Consider the following 22,115-nt stretch of genomic DNA (forward strand, 5'->3'; position numbering starts at 1 on the left):
ATAGTACTAGATTTTATAATTGCCAGTGTTCTTAACTTTATTGAGATCTTGATTTCATATGAGTTGCTGTCTAGTATACTTTTATTTCATCTTGTAGGATTTCCTTGAGCATTTCTTGCAAGGCAGCTCCAGTGGTCATAGACTTCCTCAGCTTTCATTTATCTGGGAATATCTTAATTTGCCCCTCATTTTTTAAGGACAGTTTTGCTGGATATAGAATTTATGATTGATAGCTTTGTTTTGTTTTTTTTTTTTTTAGCTCTTTGGATGTATTGAACCACTGCCTTTTGGCATCCAAAGCTTCTGTCTGAGAAGTCTGCAGTTAATCTTATTGGTGATGCTTGGTATGGCCAGTTTGCTTCTCTCTTGCTGCTTTCAGAATTCTCTTTGCTTTTTGAAAGTTTGATTATAATGTGTCTTGGTATGGGTCTCTTTGACTTCTTCATCTTATTTGGAGTTTGTTGAGCGTCTTGAATGTTTATGTTTTTCATCAAGTTTAGGACATTTACGGATATTATTTCTTCAGATATGCTCTCTGTCCTTTTCTCTCTTTTCCTTCTGAGACGCCTACAGTGTATATGTTGGTATGCTTGATGGGGTCCCACAGGTCCCTTAGCCTCTGTTCACCTTTATTCAGTCTTTATTTATTTTTCCTGTTCATCAGGCTTGATAATTTCCTTTGTTTTACTTTCAATTTCAGATTCTGTCCTCTGTCTGCTGAAATCTACTTTGGATTCCTCCAGGGGATTTTTCATTTCAGTAATGGTGCTTTTCAGCTCCAGACTTTTTTTGTTTGTTTCTTTTAAGGTTTTCTGTCTTTCTTGATATGGTATTTTCATTTATTTTTGGCTTTCTCCACATATTTTATTAGTTCTTTGAGCATCTTTAAGATACTTGTTTTAAAGTCTTTGTCTAGTTTGTATGTACATATGTACATCTTTTTCAGGGACAGTTTTTTCCCCCTTGAATGGGTCATACTTTCTTGTTTCTTTGTATGCCTTGTGATTTTTTTGTTGAACACCAGACAGTTGATTCTAATAATGTAGTAACTCTGGAAATCATTCTCTCATTTTCCCAGGGTTTTCTGTTTTTATTTGTTTGATTGTTGTGGGCTGTCTCTGTGGAAAAACCCTTTCGCTGGGCATGCACAATCACTTTCTATTTTTTTCTGTATATGCAGTTTTAAAAATTGCCTAGTCTTGAATATCTGACTCCCAAAAGAAGAAAGAACCAAAAATGAAGTAGGAGAAAAGATGGTGCGGGCTCTTTAAAATTCCCTGGCAGTCATTTCAGTGGAGGAGGAGGGGCTTGTAGCAGTGGAGGAGGGTTGGGGGGAGTGGGAGAGTGGGATGCAACGGCAATGGCTGTCTGCTTCCTAGCCTGCACCTCTGTGATAAGAAGCAGCAGTCGTAATTGTCCCGTCCTCAGTATTTGGAGGACAGAGTGCTTTCTGCCCACCCTGACTCCACACGCTCTGTGCAAGGTGCTGCAAGAACAATGGCACAGTTGCCTGCTTTTGGGGTGGGTAGATGCTACTGTGTTAGGAGCTGAAATTCACCACAATTGGGCTTTCCCGATGGCTCAGCAAAGACCAGCATCTGTTGGATTATAGAAAAGCTAGAGAATTCCAGAAAAACATCTGCTTCATTGACTACGCTTTAGCCTTTGTCTTTGTGGATCACAACAAACTGTGAAAAATTCTTAAAGAGTTGGTAATACCAGACCACATTACCTGCCTCTTGCGAAACCTCTGTGCAGGTCAAGAAGCAACAGTTAGAACCGGACATGGAACACAGACTGGTTCCAAACTGGGAAAGGAGTACTTCAAGGTTCTATGTTGTCACCCTGCTTTTTAAATTTACATTCGGAGTACATCATGTGAAATCCTGGGCTGGATGGAGCACAAGATGAAATCAAGATTGTCGGGAGAAATATCAATAACCTCAGATATGCAGATGACACCACCTTTATGGCAGAAAGTGAAGAGGAACTAAAGAGCCTCTTGATGAAGGTGAAAGAGGAGAGTGAAAAAGCTGGCTTAAAACTCAACATTAAAAAAACTTAAGATCATGGCATCCAGTCCCATCACTTCATGGCAAATAGATGGGCTAAAAATGGAAACAGTGACAGACTTTTATTTTCTTGGGCTCCAAAATCACTGTGGACAGTAACTGCAGCCATGAAATTAAAGGATGCTTGCTCCTTGGAAGAAAAGCAATGACAAACGTAGACATCATATTAAAAAGCAGAGACTTTGCTGACAAATGTCCAAATAGTCAAAGCTGTGGTTTTTTCAGTAGTCATACACAGATATGAGAGTCAGACAGTAAAAAACGCTGAGTGCTGAATTGATGCCTTCAAACTGTGGTGCTGGAGAAGACTCTTGAGAGTCCCTTGGACAGGATGGAGATCCAACCGGTCAATCCTAAAGGAAATCAATGTTGAATGTTCATTGGAATACTCATTGGATACTGAAGTTGAAGCTCCAGTACTTTGGCCACCTGATGGAAAAAGCTGACTCATTGGAAAAGACCCTGATGCTAGGAAAAATTGAGGGCAGGAGAAGGGGGCAACAGAGAATGAGATGGTTGAACGGAATCACCAATTCAATGGACATTAGTTTGAGAAAACTCTGGGAGATAGTGAACGACAGGGAAACCTGGCATGCTGCAGTCCATGGAGTCACAATGAGCTGGACATGATGAGCAAGCGAACAACAACAACAGGAGATTCGGTTCGACCCCTGGGTCAGGAAGATCCCCTGGAGGAGGAAATGGCTACCGACTCCAATATTTTTGCCTGGAAAAAAAATCCATGGACAGAGGAGCCTGGTAGACTACAGTCCATGGGAGTCAGACACGACTGAGCAGCTAAGCACACGTGCCGCACGCATATGATCAAGAGTCTAACCACAGTTGACCAAATCTAACTGCAATTTACCCTGTATGTATACAAAATAAAATAGGTAGGAGGATCCTGCAAAGGTTCCCATCTCTTACTGGTGTGTTCATATTATTTCCCACATTTACATTACTTTCTGTAGAACTCCATTTTATAATTACATAGAAAAATTAACTGACAACTTTCCTCTGAAATACCTGTTTCTTTTTCATTTTCTCCTGTACTCGTGCTCCTTTATCCGCCTCCCACTTTCTTCACATGAATTTTGCATTTTTTATTGCCTCAGTTCTATAAATTGCCTTCTGAGTTTAGCAGTTGTAGCGTCACATTTCTGGCATGTTCTGTGCTGTGGAACGCTGCTTTTTTCAGTGTCACCAGTTGCCCTCTCCCTTGTCTACCTGCAGAGGGTTTCATTCCCCCATTAGGTCTCAGCTCTCCAGCTCCCTCTCCTTTGGCAGGGAGATGCCCTGGAATCTCTGCGCCCTGCAGCGTTCCTGCCTCTTCAGTGGTTCTGTCCCTTCTCCTGGTGGTCCTCTTTGGTCCCTTTGATAGCTGCCTGTCATGCTGTGCTCACCACATGCCATCAGTCTCTTCTTGGGGCCATTTAGACATAGATCCTCATGTTTGTTTTCATTTTCTTAGGCTTTCCCCTTCCTGTTTCTTCATGTAACTTTCTTCTGTTCTTTCTCTTAGTCCTAATTCTACAAACATTTCTATTTTTTCATTCTCTGGTTTCCTGCCTTCCTCACCACTCTTTCATCTTAAGTAGGTTTGACATCATCCAACTCTTCCAAGTGGGCAGAGCAGAACCCAAAGTTAGCACCCTAAATTCTAGACTTTATTTATATGAACAGATGAACCTTTACTGAAAGCCTGTTGTGTGCTGGAGTTTGAGTAAGCACTTGCCCACCTGTCAGCCCTTGTCTCATTTAGCCTCACAGCAGCGTGAATGCACATAACAGCATCATTGCTTTATCAGAGGACCTAAAAGGTCAGCCTGTGGAGTTTGGGGTCGTGGGGACAGGAAGGAGTACAATCAAGTGGTTTTCTATCCGTGCTGTGGTTCTTGCTGTTTGTAGATTGCTGACAATGGCTTTTAAATTTCAGAGGCTTTCCTCTGCCAGCTAGCCCATTTGTGGATTGCTGTTACCTTCCACATCAGAGAATGAAAATGAAGGAGTGATTGTGAGCCAAACTCTGGAGTCAGACTATTGGGTTCAAGTTATTGACTTAATTAAAGCACAACTAGGGAGGCCAGCCTGGATGGTTAATATGTCTTTAAAATGTATTTTAAAATGTCACGTATGCACGAACATTCATAGTAGCATTATTCATAATAGCCCAAAAGTGTAAACAACCTGGATGTTTATCAGTTGATGAGTGGATAAACAAATGTGGACTATCCAGAACTGATGGAATGGTATTCAGCCAGAAAAAGGAATGATACATGTTACAACCATGGATGAACATGAAAACATTATGCTACATTAAAGAGATCAGACACAAAAGGCTACATACTGTATGAAATTTATATGAAATGTCCAGAATAGGCAAATTTATAGAGACAGCAAGGAGATTGGTGGTTGCCAGGAGGTGGGGAAGTGGGGAGAATGGGGCAAATGGTGCCAGGTTTCTTTGTGGGTGATGAGTGTGTTCTGGAATTGGTGCTGATGGTTGCACAACCTTTTGAATGTACTAAAAACCACTGAGGTGTATACTTTAAAGTGGTTAAAATAGTGACAGAAAACTAAGGAACAGTTCTAAAGTAGCAAACTGAAAGTGTATTCCCGTCACATTAGACTGATTTCTGCTGTTTGTCAGTGTACCTGTATGTTTTATACATGCTTGTACTCACTTTTTATGTACATTTTCAGGCCCATGTGCTAAACAGTTCTCTTTGGTCATGTACTGTCTCTGAGCATATCAATTCACCATGATTCAATACAATTTTTAAAAAAAAAATTCTACTTCCCCTACCTTGCCAGGTGCTTAAGAAGTATGCTGTAAATATTTGTTGAATTACCTATGCTTGCTATTCCCATTTCATTAGTGTGGGCAGTTGCAGGTTAGCTATAATTACCTATTGTTCCAGATTGTTTCAAAATACATCCCCTAAAGTATGTGCCTTTCAGTAAGAACTCTACACGTTACATTTGTAAGCTGTGTATAATTTTTTTTCCTGGCTTGCCTTTTCTGATCACAAAGGTAGTATCCAATGATAAGAAATTCATATCATGGTCTTGCCTGGACTGTGGTGTTTAGCTTTTAGAAGCCTCAAAGCAATTCCATATATCTGCAAAGGAGCTGCTGCTTTTTGAAAAAGTGTTTCTATTTGTTTATTTATGGCTGTGCTGGGTCTTCATTGCTGTGAGGGCTTCTCTCTCGGTGCGGTGAGCTGGGCCTGCTCTCTCGCTGAGGTCCACGGGCTTCTCATTGCAGTGGCTTCTGTTGTGGAGCATGGGCTCTAGGTGTGTCAGCTTCGGCAGTTGAAACATCTGGGCTCAGTAGTTGTGGCTTCTGGGCTTTAGAGCATGGACTCGGTAGTTGTAATGCATGGGCTTAGTTGGTCCGCGGCATGTGGGATCTTCCTGGACCAGAGATCAAACCTGGTCTCCTGCATTGGCAGGAGGGTTCTTTACCACTGAGCCACTGGGGAAGCCCAGGAGCTTCGTTTTTGAAATCTCTTTGCCCTATTGTTGTTTTCACCATCTTCCCCGCATCTGGAGTTTGCTTGGCTTTCATCATTTCCTGCCAGAACTTCTCAGTCACCTTCTCCAAGACAGGAGCCTAGGATGCGTTGTACCTCTTGTCCAAATATCTCGTCTATCTTGTTTGCAAATAAGAAGGGAGAATAGTGTTAGCCATTTGTTCTGCTAAGTCAACACCCCTTTAATTCCTAACTTTTTTCTTTCTGTCTCTCTCTCTTTTTTTTTTTGGCCTCGTCATTTTCTGAATTCCAAACTGTGTGCTTTTCTGTGACCCATTTAAAACATTCATCTATGACATAGCTCTTGCAGAAAGAAAGCAGCAGACTTCTAAGACGTCTCCTTTGCCCTCTGTGCATGGCAGAGACGCTCACCGGTCTGCCTTCTTGTTGCTTGGTGGTAGCTGGCCCCCTTGCCCCATTGCACTTGTAGCCCAGCAACCTCGAGGTGAGACCTGGTAGCAGTGACCGGCCATTCTGTCTGTGAAGCTAATGCCATTGACCTGTGCCTTGCTTTTCTCTTGGGGGTTATTTTCCAGGAGTAAGGATGCTGTCATACTCTCTGCATCCTTGTCTGAAACACTCTTTGTAGCTAACAGCAAACTTGGGCAGGACAGTTCCTCAGAGTGAGGGGAAAAAGCCCAGGACGTGGAATGAAACTAACAGGTCTCAGTGATGGAGAGGCCAGTGGCTCTCGGCTTCCTGGGGACAGTAAACGATTCATGCCCATGTCACCTGCAGCCAGGTGGGAATGTGGGCCAGAGACAGGAGGTGAAAGGGTAGAGCAGAGAAGACCAGGCGCTTCTCCCTGGAGGTATAGATGCAAGGCCAGCAGAGCTGATGGCCACTGCTCTTCCTACCTGAGCTGGTGACCAAGAGAACGTTTTAATCGTAGGATGAAGCAGTTGTTTTTTTGAATGAAAATACATCCCTCTGTAGCCACCTCTGTTTCCTTGTCATTATTCTGTTTATTTAGATTTCAAGCCTCAAAGCCTATTTCTGTCCTCTCCCCTCTGAGTTAAATTAATACTGTCTGAGGTCCTTTTTCTTCAGAAAGTCTGTTCTGGGATTGTAGATGCTGGGTGGGCTTTATGCAGACAAAAGGACCCCCAACCTCGTTCACAAGCACAGAGAAATTTTAACTAAGGAGATGGCGCGTCTCTTTTTTCCTGTTTAACAGAGCTGTGGGTTAGGGAACAACCCGCTCTGTGAGTGATGGTAGGGGGAGGTAACATTCTCTTTGTGGAGCCTTGTCAGGTTAAAGCTCAGGGAGAGTTCCTAAGTGTGGGCAAAATGAGGTCAGAATTCTCGGGTGATTTGTATCTGCGGGTTGATTTTTTTTTTTCCTCATTTAGAACTAAATTTATATAAAAGAATACAACAGTAAAATAGTCATGGCAGCTCCATTCATTCCACTCTGCTCTGTTCTGGAGGTAAGAAGGTGTTACCTTCAGGCACCTGGGGCTCCAGGGGGTGAACTACTTGCCCAAAGTTGTCCAGCCACGCCCAGGTTCAGACTCGCCTCTCTGCCCGTCACCCAAGCCGTGCCCTGGTGCTGGGCACTGCCAGCAGACAAAACAGACCCTGCCGCGGCGTGCTGCGCGTGGTGTGTTTCCCTTGATCGTTGCTGTCCTTTGCGTCCTTCACAAAGCCTGGGGCTTCCTTTTCTTTCCCCTCTCCCCAAGCCCCCGCTTCTGAGTGATGCCTGGGGTCCTAAAGCAGGGTTCTCTGCTCAGACATCCTGGTCCTCATCTCTTACAAGATCATCCTTGGCCTCTGTTCTCTTTTGCTTTTGTTTCCTTTCTGGAATGCTTCTTTAAGGCTGTAACAAAGATAAAGATAATCCTGCCCAAAGGCTTGAAGAAATGGAGGGGAGAAATTTTCTTAGCAAGCCGCTGAGGTTTCCAGCTAGGTTCCTCATCACACTCCTCGATGCCCTGGGGGTTGTCTTCCTCAGAAGCAGAGGAGACAGGTGTATAAATGGATGCAGGTGGGGGGCAGTCATACCGAGGATTCAGTATGAGGCATCCTGCCCACATTTCCTCTATCTCATTTCTCTGCACTGAGCAAAGTAAATGTGAGCCCAAGGCCATTCCCTGAGGAGGTCGGAATTCTGACCCAGGTAGAAGGAAGACAGCCAGTTGGGCGAGGCTGCCTATTGGAGGGTGGGGTGAAGACAGGAGGGGCTCTGAGAGGCCCAGGATTGACAGGAAGCTTAGCCCTGTGCCTTTTCTGAAGCTGCAAATAGGTCCCTGGGAGACAGGCCTTCTGGTGACCGCCACTTCATGCACGCGGTTTTAGGTCCGTGCCATTTCTGCCAGTCCCCTGTACTTGTCCCAGCCCCGTATTCCGAGAGCTGGGGCTGACAGCCCGGTGGGTGTGCAGCCGGGCACCTCTCTTCAGGGTGTCTCCTGAGCCAGCTGGGGTTCATCTTGTTGGCAGGTGGAGTCCGAGAGCACCTCTCCCTTGCGTCTCCCCCTCCTCCCTGCCCTTCACTCTCTGCCCCAGCTCGGGGCCTAGGGCCGTGGGAGATCCTGGCTCCATGGGAAAATAAGCTTAGTTGTCCCTGATAATTTTGCACCCACACCTTCTTTCTGCCTCTGCTACTCTTGACTATATTCCAGACAGAACCAGCCTCAATCCGAATTCATTCAACTAGCACCAGGCACTGTGGTAACCTACGTCCTCACGGCTGTGTCTGATGTGGTCAAACCAGTATCACATGCGGAAGTTTGGGTCACCTATCTGCCTTTGACCTAATGCCTGTTTATAAACTCATTTTCCTCGTGAGTGACACAGCCCTTCCCCAAAGGGCTGAGGCCTAGATTTCAGTTTTGACCTCAACTCAAGAAGGAGCAGGGACCAGGCTCCTCACCGTCAGGTCTCACTGTTTCCTAGGTGACGGGACTTAGGACCTCCCTCCCCCTCCCTCTGTGTGCTGCTAGCAGTAACCCTCAGCATCGGCCCGTCCACTGCCTCTGGCCAAGAGCCCATTGGGCTGTTGTCCCTACCTTGTCCCCCCACCCCACGCTCCTCCCCCCAGGCAACGGCTCCTCCTTCCTTCCCACCTTGTCCAGATCTTGGAGGTCTCTGGAGAGTCCCTGACTGCGCACAGGAAGGATTCATCCAGGGTTCTGCAAAGATGCTCTTGAAGGGTTGTCAGTGAAGGGAGAATCTGAAAATAGGAAAAGGGTCTCCATTTATTTATTTGTTGAAGGGTTAGCAGTTTTGTTTTTGTTTTGGCTGCTCCCCGTGTTATCTGGGGCACAAGGATCTTCATTGCACATGAGGAGTCTAGTGTCTCAACCAGGAACAGAACCCAGGCCCCTGCATTGGGAGCTCAGAGTCTTAGCCACTGTACCACCGGGGAAGTCCCGCCATTCATTAATTTTACTTGGTGGCTTGAAACAGTCCACTTGGGCCCATGATGCCAGCATTGTCTGAGTCTTTTCCAGGGACTCTCCCGAAGCTCTCTGGTTTCTTTGAGTGCTGGAGGCTTACAGGGCTCGACCTCGCTCCTCTCTGAACTGCTGTGTTAGAGGTGCTTCTGGACCGGAGAGCTTCAGGAAGAAGGCCCGAGTGTTGCTCTCCTCTTGTCCTGGGCGCTCTCCACGTGGTAGGGGCTCTGCTCTGAGGCCAGGGTGGGCAGAACATGTGGAGGCTTAGGGGGCGGGGAAGCCTTTTATTCATCCTCTTTTATTTGTTCTCTGGCCTCTCGTCTTCTCACCCATCACATCTCTCCATCCCCAAAAGAGACTAGAAGGGTTAGCAGCAGAGCAGACTCTCGTAGACTCAGGCCTGGTGGTTTATTTACCTCCCTTCTGCAGGAGCTGCAGGTGGAGACAGGAGTTCTGATTGCCTTCACGTGAATTTTCCTTTAATGGAGAAGTACTCAGGAAGAGGAAAGAAGATTTTACTTGCTGTTTTCCTTACCACCTAGAGAGCTCACAGGCTTTAGAGACTGGGACATTTTGAGTCAAGATTTTGCAGAGGAGGCTGGGCGCTCAACGGTGGACAGGAACACCTGCTAACTTAGGGGCGAGCTGCCAGGATTCCAGTTTCTCCCCTCCCTGTAGCAGAAGGTCCTCAGACCATCTCAGGCTCTTGGCAGCCCTTCCACCAACCTTCCCCACCGTCCGCCCTGGGCTGTGAGTACTGCTGTTGCCCGGAAGGCTGAGGCGGGGGTGGGGGTGGGGGCTGAGGTGCCCCAGGTCACCCAAGTTCAGGCCAAAAAAATCATCTTTCCCTGGTTGTACAAAATGCCAACAGCTTTCCCTTTCCTTTTGTCAGCAACTTCCTTATTTCAGAGCAGTTGACATGCATTTATGTAGGTGTTAGATTACTCTGAAGCTTAGGTCTAGCTTAGGCAAAACACAGACATACCAGACAAAGCCCGAGAACAATGTACAAAGCAACAAACACATTGACCGCTAGAAAATGTGATCAGTCCTCACAGGCCTGGTTCCTGTTTTCCTTGGAGCTTACTTCTGGAATTTCAGACCTGACCTCTTTGCTTGGCTTATCAATTTTCCACATCCTGGAACTCCTTATCCCAGGTAGGAAAAGGGGAGGGGCCATCTCTGGAAATCTACACTGGTTTGAGTTGGCCTTTACTGTAAGCAAACCCATTACATTGCTCAGGGGGTCAGGGAGCTCATTTTGCAGATGGTTTGCCTGAGGTCACAAAGAACCAGGCCTGGGATCCTGGTGCCCTGCCACCACGCCTCCCGTACATTCAGAGTGCCATGTTTCTCTTCCTTCAGGGTTTATTTGTCCTCTAAACATTTAGCCAGTGCCTGCCTGGGTTCCTGCTCTGCTGGGTTTGGGATGCCAGGATGAGTAAGCCATGGTCTCAGGCCTGGCTGTGCAGGGAGCTACTTGCTGCCCCTGACCAGCCACATCAGTTGGGGTGTCAGGCTTCACTTAACCATCTTTGGAGCACAGACTGCATGAATAAATGTGCTTGGCAACCAGCAGAACAGGTCTTCCATCCATAGCCATGAACCTGGCCATGAACCATCGCCAGGAAAAGACAGTGGGCTGGGTGGGATGGTGGGGGCACTCAGGAAGAATTCAGCGAATGAGATCTGGGTGCCTTCCCTGGAAAGCGGGGCCCATGCACAGAAAGCCTGGGCACTGCCGGGAGAGCGAGGGAGGTGGTCTGGGCCCCTCAGAAAGCTCGTCGGTTTTAGTCTGTCCCACTGGCAGTAGAGGGAGTTCTAGCAGAATCTGTGGCTAAAAGCTGTGCTGGTTGATGTGTTTAGGGGATGAGGAGCGAGCTACTGGAGCAGAGGTGGATGGGTGCTGGTATGAGAGCATTTAGGGAGAGACTGAGCTGCTATGGGGAGGACGGGTAGTTAGCACTTAGCTTGAAATGCTGAAAGATGAAGCAATAGCTGGTGCCTAGGTGAGGGCCGAGAAAAGAGAGTGAGCTGAATCTGGGGTCTTGGACCAGAACCATCCTTCCCCCTCCCCTGTGCTCGCTCCTCAAGGTCAGGAAATCCCACCTGATCACTCACTCGACTGCTTTAGGATGAGACGTCAGCATATTTATCATGGAAGCTTCAGAACCTGGCCGGTGCCTCTCAAAGAATTGTCCCCCATGAGGCCAGCTGAGGCCTACTGCCCCTTTCCCACCAGCCCCCATGGAGGGGAGGTCCCCTGCACTGGGCCCTGAGTGTCAGCAGCTAGCCCCAGCTGCAGGGGCCACTGTGTAGCTGAGAGGCACTTGCACTTGTTACCCAACCATTTACTGAGCGCTCACCCTCTTCTGGGCCCCTGCTGCTCGCTGGAGTCACAGCAGGGAACCAGAAAGACGACCCTGATCTCCTGTCCTCAGGGAAACAGACAGAAGGCCAGCTGCTGTGTAACTGCAGCCTGGATGTAAGGAGAATACCTTCACCCGAGAGGGCCAGGCGGAGCCTCCCACGCTGGGCTGTTATCTGCTTCCCAGCAGGCAGCGGCTGGGTGCGGATCTTGGCAGAACACAGGGACCGGTGGGGAGGTTTCAGGGCTCGAACTCTTTCAGTGAACCGGAGTGGGGGTGGGAGGAGCTATGGCAGCCACGCCCTCCTTGGCTGGAGCCACGCCCCCTCTCTGGCGTGATTACGGATCTGTCTGCCAGGTGAGCCCCTTACCTTCCCGCGCACCCTAGGACCCCGGGTGGTACTGCTCCTAACCAGCTCACGGTATCGTTGGCATGGTATCGGGTGAAGGTACTCTCCTTACATCCAGGCTGCAGTTACACAGCGGCTGGCCTTCCGTCTCCCTGAGAACAGGAGATCAGGGTGTCTTTCTGGTTCCCTGCTGTGACTCCAGCGAGGAGCAAGGGGCCATTCCACCTGAAGGCCTTCTCTGTTTCTTTAGCAGAGACTTTGGGATATTTGTCACGGAAGCCTTAGTACTTGGCCCAGTGCCTCTCAAGGAATTGTTCTTCATAAGGTAACATTCCGAACCCAGACTGGGATCCACATCGGTCCCTTTGGGGTGCTCTCAACCCTCTGCCCTGTGCAGGGACCCCCGGCTATCCCGTGGGGTTGTCCCGGGCCCGGAGGCCAGTCTCCGTTCCAGGAGGGCCGCTTCCACTGGTGGCCACGGTATTTCTTATGTAGAATTGTGTTAGGTTGCATGGCCAAAATGGTGTTGACACACTCGTTTTGAGTGACTCAAGCTTTTTATATAGATGTGGGGATTCCCCCAACCCCTCCAAGTATTTGCCTGGGACTCCACATATCCTAGGCAGCCCTATTCAGGGGCTACCCCTTAGGGCTTCCACTCTGTTTAGCTGCCTGGAGTGGAAAATAGGAGAAGGGCCCATTGTTTTTCCCTCGGGCCTGAATGGCACTCTGTTTTCTTCCAGCTCCCCGGCCAGCGGCTTTTCTGCCGCTGCAGTTGTAACAGTCTAGTCACAAATGAGAAATCCGTTCCCACCCTGACTTCACATTGTTTTACTGGGATCCTGGGGGATACGGCTTTGAGCCAACATGGAGTCTTGTGTTGGTTGCTGCCAGGTGGGAGCTGATAGCTCAGGTGCTGAGAGGGGGGCCTTTCCTACCAAGAGACCTTAGTTTGGAGAAACAAAAAGGGGAAAAACCCTTCTGTTCACATTGACCTAAGGGGCTGGTTGGTAGGAATCTAGGCTAGCTCTGACTGGCAGGAAGGGGCTGTGGTGGGAATGCAGAGAATTGGTAGGAAGGCCCCCGCCCCCCTGCCAGGTAAACTGAGACTCAGGGCAGCTGGGCAGAGTCATGGTGACGCTGCCCTCTTGTCTTTCTTCTTTGCCTCCTGCTATCCTTCCCCAGCCACACGCATTCTGCTTCACCCAGTCTAGTGCTGAGCTGGAGAACAAGCCTGAGACTGAAGAGGCCTCTTTTGTGCTGAGGGCAAAGGAATGGAAAGGCGGCCTGGGGCCAAGAGAAAACAAGCAGAGAGTTTGTCTATAAGACTTTGAAACTACAGGAAGTGATCTGCTCAGCTGAAACCCTTTGGCCCTTTAAGCCTGTCGAATATAGGGTGCTGAGCTCAGCCCACCTGCCCTGACCCAGTGCGGCAGTCACAGCCTGTTCTGCGCTCACCTCCACTACCTCCTCTGTCACAAAGTGAAGAATCCTGTTTGCTTTATTTTAAAGTTGTTTTTCCTTCTCTCAGTCCACAGGGAGTGGCCTCCTAGACCAGTGGTTCCTCAAGTGGGATCCCCGGGTCCCTGCAGGTCCTCAAGGGGGCCCCTGATTTCATATAAACTAGATTTTCATATAATACTAGGAAATTACTTGCTTTTTCCACTGTGTTCACGTTTGCACCAATGGCGCATAAGAAATGGTGGGCAAAATGGCTGGCTGGTGGGCAAAATGGCTGGCGGCTTCAGAGGAATTGGGGTGGGTCTCTTCACCCCCATACACTTACAGTTCAAAAGAGCCAGCTTACGGGACTTCCCTGGCGATCCAGTGGTTAAGGCTTTGCATTTTCAATGCAGAGGGTGCGGGTTTGATCGCTGGTTAGAGAACTAAGATCCCATGTGCAATGTGGCGTGGCCAAAAAAAAAAAAGAGCCAGCTTCAGTTAAGACTGGTCATGTTGAAGCAGTAAAATGAACACATTTTATTAACTCTGTTTGCTTGTGTGCAGGTCTTTGACATTCTGTGTGTTGAGATGGGAAGTAAATGAACTGTATTGGTTGGCTCGAGGGAAAGCACTTCTGGGGTTTTTGAGTTACAAGCTGAACTCAAAAACCCCTTTTTCCAGGAGATGCTATTTTTACTTGCAAATAACTAGTAGCCATGGTTATTCAGACTTGGGTACCTGACAAACTTTCTCTTGAAAATGAATGTAGTGAGCCTGTTGCTTTAAAGAAAACAACTAACAGTGTTTGTTGCCAATGGTAAAATTAGAGCTTTCAAGCCAAAATTAGAATTTTGGGAAGTTTATATCCATCCTCTTGAGCTTGACAGCTTCTCAGTACTTAAAAGTTATCTGATTAGATTGGTGATATGACACCTATGACATCTTGGCATTTTATTATAAAGTGTGTCAACATCTTGAAGATCAGCATAACTCAGTAAACTGATAATTTCCAAATGACCAGGATATGAAGTTACAAAATCATGTTGGGAAGAGGCACACTTGGAACTTAAGAAAGGCCAATGGATTTTAACATAACAGTAGAGTAAAGTTCATAGGGTTTCATATTTCACACTATAATTTAGTATTTGTCAAGTTTTGATATAGTACCAAACAGTGGTATCCACAATTGTCTGAAAAAGCTATGAAAATATTGCTGTTGTTGTTGTTCAGTCGCTCAGTAATGTCCGACTCTTTGCAACCCCATGGACTGCAGCACGCCAGGCTTCCCTGTCCCTCATTATCTCCCGGAGCTTGCTCAAACTCACGTCCATTGAGGTGGTGATGCCATCCAACCATCTCATCCTCTGTCATCCCTTTCTCCTGACTTCAGTCGTTCCCAGCATCAGGGTCATTTCTAATGAGTCGGCTCATTAGCATAGTCAGTGAAGCAGAAGTAGATGCTTTTTGGAATTCTCTTGCTTTTTCTATGATCCAACAGATGTTGGCAATTTGATTTCTGGTCCCTCTGCCTTTTCTAAATCCAGCTTGAACACCTGGAATTTCTCAGTTCACTTTCTGATGAAGCCTAGCTTGGAGAATTTTGAGCATTACCTTGCTAGTATGTGAAGTGAATGCAATTGTACCATAGTTTGAACATTCTTTAGCATTGCTTTTCTTTGGGATTGGAATGAAAACTGACCTTTTCCAGTCCTGTAGCCACTGCTGAGTTTTCCAAATTTGCTGGCTTGTTGAGTGCAGCACCTTCACAGCATCATCTTTTACAATTTGATATAACTCAGCTGGAATTCCATCACCTCCACTAGCTTTGTTTGTAGTGATGCTTCCTGAAGCCCACTTGACTTTGTACTCCAAGATGTCTGGCTCTAGGTGAGTGATCACACCATTGGGGTTATCTGGGTCATGAAGATCTTTTTTGTATAGTTCTTCTGTGTATTCTTGCCACCTCTTCTTAATCTCTTCTGCTTCTGTTAGGTCCATACCATTTCTGTCCTTTATTGTGCCCATCTTTGCATGAAATGGTCCATGGTATCTCTAATTTCCTTGAAGAGATGTCTAGTCTTTCCCATTCTATTGTTTTCCTCCATTTCTTTGCATTGTTCACTTAGGAAGTTTTTCTTATTTATCTTTGTTATTCTTTGGAACTCTGTATTCAGATGAATGTTTTCCCTTTTCTCCTTTGCCTTTTGCTTCTCTTCTTTTCTCAGCTATTTGTAAGGCCTCCTCAGACAACCATTTTGCCTTTTTGCATTTCTTTTTTTTGGGGATGATTTTGATCACCACCTCCTGTACAGTGTTATGAACCTCTGTCCATAGTTATTCAGACACTCTATCATATCTAATCCCTTGAATCTATTTGTCACTTCACTATATAATCATAAGAGATTTGATTTAGGTCATACCTGAATGGGCTAGTGGTTTTCCCTACTTTCTTCAGTTTAAGTCTGAATTTTGCAATAAAAAACGAGTTCATGATCTGAGCCACAGTCAGCTGCCAGTCTTGTTTTTGCTGACTGTATAGAGCTTCTCCATCTTCGGCTGCAAAGAATATAATCAGTCTGATTTCAGTCTGATTTCACCGATATTGACCATCTGGTGATATTCTTGTGTAAAGTCGTCTCATGTGTTGTTGGAAGAGGGTGTTTGCTACAACTAGTGTGTTCTCTTGGCAAAAACTGTTAGCCTTTGCCCTGCTTCATTTTGTACTCCAAGGCCGAACTTGCCTATTACTCCAGGTATGTCTTGACTTCCTGCTTCTGCATTCCAGTTCCCTTTCATGAAAAGGACATCTTTTTTTGATGTTAGTTCTAGAATATGAAAAATATTACTTCCTAAAAAAGGAAACTACTCCCTTTTGCATTTTCTTAAGACTAATTATATTAAGCATATTTTCTTATGCTTACCGCCCATTTGTATGTCTCCTTTGGAGAAATGTATATCCAAATCTGTTGCCCATTTTTAGTTGTGTTGTTTTTGTTTTGAGTTATGAGAGTTCTTTATATATCCTGGATATTAGACCCTTATCAGATTATATGATTTATAAAACTCTTCTCCCATTCTGTGGTTTGTCTTTTTCACTTTCTTGCTGGGGTCCTTGAAAGCACAAACGTTTCATTTTGACAAAGCCAGTTTATTTATTTATTTATTTTTGATTGCTTGTGCTTTTGCTGTCATAGCCAAGAAGCCATTGCCTAACCCAAAGCCACAAGGATTTATATTTTATTCTAAGATTTTTACAGTTTTAGACCTTAATTTTAAGTCTTTGATTCATTTTGTGTGAGTTTCTGTAGATGGTGTGAGATAGGGGTGCAATTTCATTCTTTTGCATCTATATATCTAGGTGTCCCAGCACCATTTGTTGAATTGTCTTGATACCCTGTTGAAGATCAGTTGACTGTAAATGTGAGTCTTCTGGATCCTCATTTCTGTTCCACTTATCTATGTCTATCCATATCCCAGTACCACACTGTTTCCGATTACTATAACCTTGTAGTAGGTTTTGAAATTGGCAAGTGTGAGTCCTTCAATTAAGTGCTGTTTCATTATTATTATTAATTTGGCTGTTCTAGTTCCTTTGCATTTAAATGTGGATTTTATTTATTTATTTTTTTTTTAGTAAAAATCAGTTTAATTAACGAAGTTTTTGCAACAAGTTTATCGTTTAAGTCTGTCAGCTGATTTTTCTTGTTTCTCCAACTGGGCAGAGTCCACAGCCTTAAAAAGTAAGAGTGGGCAGAGGTAAATCATGGGCCTGAACCACAGAGCATCCTGAGTGTCAGGCCTCGGGGACCTCTGTCTGCCTCCTTCTCCCGGCCCCGCCCGCCCCTACCACCGCTTCTCAAAGCAGATGTGCTCTCTGGGGACGCGGCTGCTCTCCAGCTCCTTGGAGAAGAAGTCTGTCATGGGAGGTGGACCACAAATGTAGAACAAGGTCTCTTTCGAAATGTAATCCCTTATCTCCTTCTCCGTTATTCTTCCTTCCGTGATGTATGGTCTGAGGTCTGCATGGATTTTATCTTTTTAGAGTTTTTTTATGTGGACCATTTGAGCTATTTAAAATCCTAAAAGATGATGCTGTGAAAATGCTGCACTCAGTATGCCAGCAAATTTGGAAAACTCAGTAATGGCCACAGGACTGGGAAAGGTCAGTTTTCATCCCAATCCCAAAGAAAGTCAATGCCAAAGAATGTTCAAACTACCATACAGTTGCGCTCATTTCACATTCTAGCAAGGTAATACTCAAAATCCTTCAAGCTAGGCTTCAACAGTACATGAACTGAGAACTACCAGATGTACAAGCTGGATTTAGAAAGGGCAGAGGAGCCAGAGATCAAATTGCCAGCATCTGCTGGATCATAGAAAATGCAAGGGAATCACAGAAAAACATCTACTTCTATTGCATTGACTATGCTAAAGCTTTCAACAGTGTGGATCACAACAAACTATGGAAAATTCCTAAAGAACTGGGGATAGCAGACCTCCTTATCTGTCTCCTGAGAAACCTGTATGCAGGTCAAGAAGCAATAGTTAGAACCCGACATGGAACAATGGACTGGTTCCAAATTGGGAAAGGAGTACATCAAGTCTATATGTTGTCTCTCTGTTTATTTAACTTCTATGAAGAATACATCATGCAAAATGCCAGGCTGGATGAATCACAAGCTGGAATCAAGGCTGCTGGGAGAAGTATCAACAACCTCAGAAATGCAGATGATACCACTCTAATGGCATCAAGCAAAGAGGAGCTAAAGAGTCTCTTGATGAGGGTGAAAGGGGAGTAAAAAAGCTGCTTAAAACTCAACATTCAAAAAACTAAGATCATGGCAACCATTCCCATTACTTCGTGGCAAAAAGATGGGGGAAAAGTGGAAATAGTGGCAAATTTTATTTTCTTGGGCTCCAAAATCACTGCAGGTGGTGACTGCAGCCATGAAATTGAAAGACACTTGCTCCTTGGAAGAAAAGCTATGGCAAACCCAGACAACATACTAAAAAGTAGAGACATTACTTTGCTGACAAAGGTCTGTATAGTCCTTTGGTTTTTCCAGTAGTCATGTATGGATGTGAGAATTGGACAATAAAGAAGGCTGAGCATCAAAGAGTTGATGCTTTTGAACTGTGGTGTTGGAGAAGACTCTTGAGAGTCCCTTGGACTCATGAGAGACCCTCATGTGGATTTTCAAATCGTCTTGTCAATTTCCAATAAAGTCAGCTGTGGTTTTGATAGAGATGGCAGGTGTTGAAACTGTAGATCAACTGGGAGAGCATTGCCATTTTAACACTTAAGTCTCTGATCCATGAGTGTGAGGAGTTTCTCCTTTTGATTAGGTCTCTACAGCCTTTCAGTGATATTTTTTTAGTTTTCAGCAAACCAGCCTGCGTTTCTTTCATTTAATTTGTTCCTCTGAATTTTATCCTTTTTGATACTTGTCTTACTGTGTATTGATTTCCCTTTATCTTGTTTACCCCTCATCCCCACTCTCTCCTCTCAACTAGGCTGAGTCTCCATAGGACCTGGCACTTGGCTAGCACAGTGCACTGCAGTAAAGGTTTTATGGTTTATTATTTTTTAAAATCCACACTGCCTTTGTGAAGGAGGCATGGTTATTAATATCCCTGGCCTAATTGGTTGAAGAAACTGAAGCCCAGTATGCAAAGTGACTCTCAGCCCAACACTGTTAACGGTAGCAGAGGGAGGACCAGGGTTTTTCTGACTCACAGCTCCTTCCCGTCATCATCCTGCATGAGATTGATGCTCTGTTCTTGGCTTTCAGGCTTGTTTCCGTGTCACTGCCTCTTTTATCTTGAGCCCCAGGACGTGATGAGAAGAGAGAAGGATTAACTCTGATACTACAAGGACTGACCCTTGGGATCACTTTTCTGGGCATCTCTAATGTGCCAGGCTCTCTAGGTATTTCAAAAACCCATGACCTCATTAAGCTCTCAGAGCAGCTTTATAAGATGACTCAGAGCATTCTGCGTTTTATAGATGAGGAAACTAAGGTTCGCAGGGTCATGTTAACTTTTAAGTCAAAGTGGGAATTACGTGCTGGAACTGCAGCCCAGCACAGTTCCCAGAGCTCAGGGTGCGGCACTGGGTGAGGGGAGGTGCGGTGCCGGACGGTGTGCGCTGTGGAGGAGGAGGAGAGTGCGGGCTTCCTGGAAATTGTGAGGCTCTTTAACACTAGTGTTGGGTTAGGTCAGCATTTGCTCATTGGCCTGGAACTGACGTCTCAAGGTGGTGGGTTTGTCGAATCCTTCCGAGGGTGACGAAGAGCTCACAGAGGCCTGGAAACAGCCCTTGGGATCTCATGCCCTGTGGTGTAATCCTATGGTGATTAACTCTGATGGTGGAAGCTCACGTGTAGGTCTTGCCTCTACCTTCCTCATGGTGAATTCTTAAAGTGCAGGGGTCATCACCTTCTATCTTGGTTTCTCCATAACACGTAGCACTGTTTCTGTTACCTGGTGGGCATTCCTTATAAGCTCTCTCTTTTCTTTTTTCCCAGACTTTAAACTTTTTGTTTTGTTTTGGGGTATAGCCAATTAACTATATTGTGGTAGTTTTAGGTGAACAGCAGCAGGACTCACATGTATCCATTCTCCCCCAAATTTCCCTCCCATCCAGGCTGCCACATAACAGTGAGCAGAGTTCCCTGCGTTACCCAGTAGGGCCTTGTTGTTATCCATTTTGAATATAGCAGTGTGTACATGACCTCACCTTCCTCTTTGAATAAATGGAAGACAGTCTGTCTGCTTGCTTTTGCTCCTTAGAAGTCATAGACTCGCAATGCCTCTGTGGCTGGATTTGGTAGAGAACAGGGGGCCAAGGCCATTAGCCACAAAGGGGCCTAGCTGCTCTGGTGGTACAAGACAAGAGGCTTGGGACGGAAGCAGGATCTGCCCCTCGTTGCCCACTTTTCCCCATTCACAGAGCCGAGTGCAGACCAATGTCTTTCCTCTGTGGAGTCCCTGATGGGAAGTCTGTCTGTCACACCCATGGTCAACAGTGTCGTTTCTGTATCCGAGCAACCCTTCTGAACCAGAGCAGCAGTGAGGAACTTTGCCATCAGTTTACCTGAGGCAGACCCTTCCTCCCCTCCTCCACTTCTGTTTCCTAAGATAAAGAAAACAACCTTGAAGTAGTAGTAATTGGTTGCCCTGGTGGTGTTTCACAACTGCATAGGAAGTTAGTTGCCGCAATTTCCCATGCTGGATATTCTGTTCCGCTTAGACTGCAAACAGCAGGAAGGATGATTTCATGTCTCTGTGATGCAGGTGAGGGGTGGGGAACCTACCTTTCTCTCCAGCCTTGTTGGGGCAACTGGTGTCCCAGCCACACCAAGCCACGCATGGCTTGTGAACTCGTAAAGCCAGGTGGCCTCCCCGTCACAATGCTCCCTCTTCCTGGAACACTTCTTCCTCCTTCCCTGCCAGGCCACCTGTCAGCCTCTTCCTTATCCTCCAATGTTATCTCTGGGTCCCTTTCCTGCTGCTGTTGAATAGAACGTGGTTATTCATACTAACCAGATCCTTTGAGTCCCCACAAACAACTGTGCAAGGTATGTGTTGTTAATCCCCGTTTTACAGAAGATGAACCATTTTCCTGTTCCCAGACAGAGCCTTTCACTGGAATGTCATTCTGGCCTCATCTCCTAGGATCTCCAGCTGCCTGTAATTTGCAGGGTTTAAGAGTGGTTCTCACCCTGCCTTGGTGGGCCGGAGGGGAGTCGTGAGGCTACTTGTTGTCACCTCTGGAGAAAGATGGAGAAGAGGTGGAAACAGAAGTACCTGTGTGGGTCAGGATCTGGATCCTAGAGGAGTGAGCAAGCTCCCTGCCCCACTGTGCTTTCACTTAATCTGTGGGCTCCCGGAGGCCCCTGTGATGTGGACGTCCACCTGACGTCGGGGCCAGGCACGGCTAATTAACCTTGGGTTCTGGACTCAAGCAAAGTGTTAGGACAGTGAGTTATTGACTCTGCTTCCTCCAAGAGCGTGTCAGGGCTGAGGCCGGTTTGTCTTTTGTTTTGGTGGTAGCGGGTGGCGCCCAGTGGGTGGGCGTTCCTGTTCTTGATTGGCCCTGTCTTTGGGAGAACAGTACCTTAAATGAATTGGTCTGGGTGGGCTCAGTAGTGTGGGCAAGCATTTTAAAACCTTGCTGAGGGCGTTCCCTGGTGGTCTAGTGGTTAGGATTCGGCGCTTTCACTGCCATGGCCCAGGTTCAATCCTTGGTCGGGGGCAAGCTGCACAGTGTGGCCAAAAATTAAATTAAAAAAATAAAACCCTTGCTAATGAAGTCATACCAGATCAACAGCCCATAAGAGCCACTAGGTGACATATGCCCTTGTGAGGAATCTAGTCTCCTGGCCCCATGATGTCACCTGTTCCCAGGGGGACAGCCTGAGACATCCCGAGGACTCAGCAGGAAGAGGACATTAGATGCCTCATTTTTTTCTTCTCCCGTGGGATCCTCTGCTCCTTTTCTTAGGCCAGAAGTTCCCTCTCCTGCCCAGCTCTCCATCCCTGGCCTGCTCCTCCGCCCCCTGTAAAACCCAAACACACTGCCCTTTAATCCTTCCGCCAGAACCCTCTGGCAGCGGCTTTTCACCGCCTCCTCCCAGCTCACCCCTGACCTGATTTTGTGTTTTTTGCCTTTTCTCAAACAGTCTGTTCAAGGTCTAGTCCTGAGTTGGAGATTGGCTCACAAGCAGCCTCTCTCTCCCCTGAGCCGTAAGGGAGGGGGCAATTCTGGAAAGTCATTGACAGAAACTTAACCCAGAACGTCACTTATAAACAGGCAGCCGGCAGAGGGCCCAGAGTTGGGTGTTCGTTCTGGCACCGAGGACAGCGTGGCTTCTCTGGGCCCTGCGGACCAGCTGCTGCGGTAAGGGGACCACCTTCAGCGCCTCCAGGTTGCTCTCCTGGGGCGGGGT

General features: G+C 46.4%; 1 protein-coding gene across 6 annotated transcripts in view; it reads left to right on the forward strand.

Annotated features, from left to right (window-relative positions):
• The window catches only part of PC (pyruvate carboxylase), a 98,906-nt gene that overhangs the window by 23,363 nt on the left and 53,428 nt on the right, over positions 1 to 22,115 (forward strand). The window contains exon 1 of one of the 6 annotated variants that reach the window (XM_061162875.1): positions 22,036 to 22,066. The exons of the other annotated variants lie outside the window; for them this stretch is intronic. The gene's annotated coding sequence lies outside the window, so the exon portion shown is untranslated. Of the gene's footprint in view, positions 1 to 22,035; positions 22,067 to 22,115 lie in introns of those variants that run through there. 6 annotated transcript variants of the gene reach the window in all.

This window comes from Dama dama, chromosome 2 (genome assembly GCF_033118175.1).
Source record: "Dama dama isolate Ldn47 chromosome 2, ASM3311817v1, whole genome shotgun sequence".
Taxonomy (NCBI): Eukaryota; Metazoa; Chordata; class Mammalia; order Artiodactyla; family Cervidae; genus Dama; species Dama dama.